Source organism: Melitaea cinxia, chromosome 23 (genome assembly GCF_905220565.1).
Source record: "Melitaea cinxia chromosome 23, ilMelCinx1.1, whole genome shotgun sequence".
In the NCBI taxonomy this organism is placed as follows: Eukaryota; Metazoa; Arthropoda; class Insecta; order Lepidoptera; family Nymphalidae; genus Melitaea; species Melitaea cinxia.
The window spans coordinates 5,804,984-5,810,341 of record NC_059416.1 but is presented as its reverse complement, the minus strand read 5'-3'; positions in this window follow the sequence as shown (position 1 = coordinate 5,810,341).

Genomic DNA, 5,358 nt, shown 5'->3' with positions numbered 1-5,358 from the left:
CTTGTGTAGTAAATATATTAAATCCTGATGAAATAAATTCTAGTTTTATTTATAGCACGTGTTTCGCAATTTCCCCTTTTTTATAATAACGTGTAAATTTTACAAAATAGGCTCTTTCCGAACCGACTTTCAATAATTGTGTTTGCTCGCAAACGAAAAAAAAACCGACTTCAATTACATCGACAAGTAATACAACGTAGATCGACGAAAAAATAGTCAAGCAACTACGCGTTATCAAAGATTACTCAAAAAGTAGTTATCAGATCTCAATAAAATTTATATGTGACCACATGATAAACATTAGCTTTCGATTAAATTAAAAATTATCAAAATCGGTACACCCCGTAAAAAGTTATTACGGATTTTCGAGAGTTTCCCTCGATTTCTCTCGGATCCCATCATCAAATCCTGGTTTCCTTACCATGGTACCAAACTAGGGATATGCCCTTTCCAACAAAAAAAGAATTATCAAAATCGGTACATCCAGTAGAAAGTTATGCGGTATAATACAACGTAGGTCGACGAATAAAGCGTCAAGTAAAAACGCATTATTAGATATAACTCAAAAAGTAGTTGTTAGATCTCCAATAAATTTAAATGGGACCAATTGGCACGCACCTCCTTTCGATTAAAACAAAATTTGTCGAAATCGGTCTACCCGGTCAAAAGTTCTGATGTAACAACATACATAAAAAAAAAAAAAAAAATACAGTCGAATTAAGAACCTCCTCCTTTTTTGGAAGTCGGTTAAAAAATGAGGAGGTTCTCAATTCGACTGTATTTTTTTCAATGTATGTTACTTCAGAACTTTTGAATGGGTGGACCGATTTCGACAAAAAAATTTTTAATTGAAAGGTGGTGCGTGTCATTTGGTATCATTTAAATTTATATGAGAAATAACTACAATTTTTGAGTTATATCTAATAATGCGTTTTTACTTGACTATTTTTTCCGCCTTACTAATAATACCGCATAACTTTTTACTGGGTATAACGATTTTGAATATTTTTAATTTAATCGAAATCTGATGTTTATCATATAAATCACATTTAAATTTCATCGAGATCGGATTAGAAGTTTTTGAGAAATCTTTGATAACGCGTATTTACTTGACTATTTTTTCGTCAACTTACGTTGTATTACTTGTCAATGTTATTGAAGTCGTTTTTTTTTCGTTTGCGAGCAAATGCAATTATCGAGTTTACATCGACATATTCATTTTAAGCGTTTATTTTGATACGCTAAATAAACTGAAATGAAAAGTCTATTAACATAATTTGTCTGTATTGTAATAAAAATTGCTAATTGACTCCGCATGTGTCCAATTTTTCGTAGATAAAATAAAAATATATTCGCAAACTAAATTAATAGCGCAGACGCGCCAAACATACTATGGGAGCGCAAGAGTCACCTTACAAGTTTACCAAAATAGTTGATAGAAAAACGAACTTATTACGCTATTTATCGTTCACTTTGAATTTTTAAATGTAAAGCGTACTCAGATGTTGATGATGTCAGATGATTACGCGACTATTAAGACACTTGAGATTTTTCGTTTAATTTACAAACGATCTTATAATATCACAAAATAATTCACTCGAGTTAATTGTTACTATTTCCCTTAATAAGTCATTATTTGATGTTTCATAACCCGTATTATATATTGTAATAGCCATTTACAATCTGATTCATGTATTATGTTTCCATACAATATAACTAGGCCGAAATAACTTTGAGGAGGAAACTGATAAATGGATTCCGTTGGTATGCGCGACGGTTGGCAGGTATTGTTATTGAGTATTCACTTCGAAGATTCTGCGATGCTTGAGTACAATTCGAATACTAATTCGAACAATCCATCCTGCCATCCATATGGTGCTGACACGTGGACATAGATGATTTGATTAGTTCACAAGTTACAAGTGCTTTGTAATTCTTTAAAAAATCAAAATTTTTACTATCCACAAGTGAGCAAAAGCACCCAACGTAGCTATGTTAGGATGTATTGTTCTAATATGTTTAATACTGTGAATAGGCTGCGGGTAGATCACGTGTGTTGTACGACCGATGGCTGCTGAAGCAGACTTGTCTTGGAGCGGAAACAGTGTCTCGACAAACGCAGTGTGGGGCTCTTTCATCATCAAACGCAACGCGGAGCATCACCATCTTCGATCTGTTCTACCTACTATTTGCGCAAAATCGCTGGCGAAGACTGCGTCCTGCATTAAACTGCGATAGGCTGAAACAAGGGATTATTCAGTCAGCTTATCTGATAAACTAATTATATATTCGGTTGAATAAATAAATGTCAACGAATTGTATATTAATCTGCCAGTATCTCGAAATTAGCTACAATATTGATTATATCGATAGCAGAAAATAGATCAATAGAAAACATTAATATCGATAAGGTTTTGGCAACACGATTAGTGCAGATATTCATAAAGATACAATCAGTATTAATTTATAATCTTAACGTGATAGTCACACCGATTCTAGCAACTGATCGTTGCTGAAATCACTGCGCCAAATGTTTCTATTAGTTTCACGTTTGTGTTTTTTTTTGTGTTAACGGTCTTCATCCTACTGGGTGTCATTGTTTGAGACGGATAACTTAGTCTAGTAGACGGAAGCTTTGCGTTTAGTTTGACTCTATCTATATAAATGCAAGATAAACAATATGGAAAACTCAGATTCAATTACGTGAATTATTTATTAGATATTTATAAAAAAAAAAACTTTGGGAAGTCACCTTTATAATTACTGATAAGTGAAATAGTTATTTTCCACTATTTGAAATCATTTTAAACATATATATTTTTGAAGAATTTATTCGAAGTTTTATCTATATTGTCCTTATTCCTTAATATTTTGATTAAAAACGTTGTGCTAGCTCAATACTCCTAACTTTGTTATTGTAATATGTTAATTTTGATGGACATAAAACTAATATTATGACACACACTGCTTGTGTTTTGGTGTTCTAGATTATGTTTTAATTAATAACTTATTATTGTGAGAATTATTCTTATAGTTAGATACAATTATAATAATGTATACTATACTAAATAATAATATTTTGTTATGAGTGTTATTTTAATTAGTATCTAAGTTTATTATCTTCTTATTGGCGTGTACCGTCCAGTAATTAAACTAAAAAATCATATATCACTTATTATGTTAGCGAAATAAATTTGTTTTGTTACTGATTATTATGATCAGATTTACCGTACGTTTAGACCATCATAGTGTTATAGGCAGGGTTCGCCAAACCGATTCATAAAGGTAACCGTTTGAAACGGTTACCGTATGAATCGGATACCGATTGAAAAGGTTACCGTTTTATTTCGGTTCCAAAACCGTAATAAAACGGTTACCGATTAAACTGTAATACCGAAATATAACGTTATGTATTTCGGTTTTAAATGATTCGGAGAAGTAACAGAGGGTGACAAAATCTGTGAGCCATCGTTTAAAATGAAGAATCTGTAATGTTCCTTTGCTTTTATTGATAATGCTTGGTTTTCATAAGACTGGCTTCTTTAACTATGAAAGTAATTAAGTTTTTTGTTTTGAATTATTCGTTATATGCAATATAAACATTAACGCGAAAAAGAGATGAAAACTTGCTCGCGTCACGCCCGGGGCCTGTCGTCTATCACAAATAAATAAGTTTTAAGTAAAATCACGCAACACACGGGAGCGAATGAGATAGAGATATGGTGTACGTTCGGACCGCAATCCGAGCTAGCGCAGCGCAGCTACAAGAACGGGAATTGCCCGCTTAAACTTACGACGCGAACGTTATGCCTACTACCGGTTTATTTCGATACTGTATTACCGATATGATTCGGTTACCGAATGATTCTCTTACCGTTATTTTGATTCGATAAGTACCGTTTTATAAAGGTAAATAACCCATACCGGAATATCCCTGGTTATAGGTATATATAAAAATGTAACAATTACGGATTATACAAATATTAAGCCTGTCTTCCAGTTTAGTAAGTGTTTTAGGTGACGGCGAGGTAGCTTTGAAAGAAATATGGATAGGCGAGCGAAATAGTAATTACGTATTCGATGTACCTATTGTTATTACCTATTAGTCTCCATGTTACTGCAAGGCGTCAAAGGCGTAGTTACCATGAAAGTTGTTAAAAATCTAGTGTTTATTTTAGGGTACCAGTATAATAAATACCATAGACGATACAGCAAAGTCGTTTTAGTCGCTTCAGCCTGTAATATCCCACTACTGGGCATAGGCCTCGCCAGCGCCAGCGCAACCGGCACAATCCATGGCTGTGACCGCTGCGCCAACGCGGCGTCGCTTAAAAAACCCAAACTAATTGTAGTGAAAAAAAAAAAAACTTTGACCGTGCATTTATGATGAAGTGTCATTATATATTTTTTCTGTGTGCCAACCTAGTCGCATATTTTTGTTTTTTTTTGTTTGTAATGGACAAACTAATTAAGTACTAGACCGATTTTAAATATTCTTTCACCTGGAGAATGTTACACTATTGTGTGACAGGCTATATTTTAACGTGAGAAAACGGAACAGCTAATAACGTCTAATCCACGCGGGTGAAGTCACGAACGAAAATTTAGTGTACCTAATGATAAAAAATATACAAGTTATTTTCGTCTGTTCAGAGTGGTTAAAATTTTTCATATAACTAATATCGGCAAACGATTTTTGATAACGGTTATGATGTTGTCACATGAGCGTGGAGCCACTAATTTAAATAAGCCCATTAAAGTTAATTGTCTGATAGCGGCCGGGGTCGGGTCGCTGATCTGTGATAATCTTATATGGCGTGCTCGATTTACGTTCATACAGATTACATACAACCGTAAATTATTTAAAAAAAAATTGTAAATTTTTTAAGCTAGTAATAGTTGGCGTCAAAATGTGTAAACATTGGTTAAAAAACTCACATATAAACGCTATAGTTACACTTTAATTCATTTGCTTTTCTAGAAAATTCGAAAAACAGTCATACTCTATACTAATATTATAAAGAGGTAGTACCTAACTTAGTTTGTTTGTAGGGGGTAATCTCGGCAAATACTGATCCGATCATAACGACCATAACGTTGGATGTAGATAAATATTTTAAATACACTCTAATCTGACGAGGAGTGTAAAAAAAATAGAACTCTTTTTGAGAGTATGTTTTTATAATGATAGCTTTTATTATGATTGTGTTTTGGAATGTTTATCCCAAAACTTGGAAACATCTGTTAAAACAAAACTCATCAATTGGCGTTAAAAATATATTGCATTCAGTTACCGACTTGTGCGTATTTTGTAATCAATAAGTAGGTAAGGGGATGTATATTTATTACGTAAGTTAA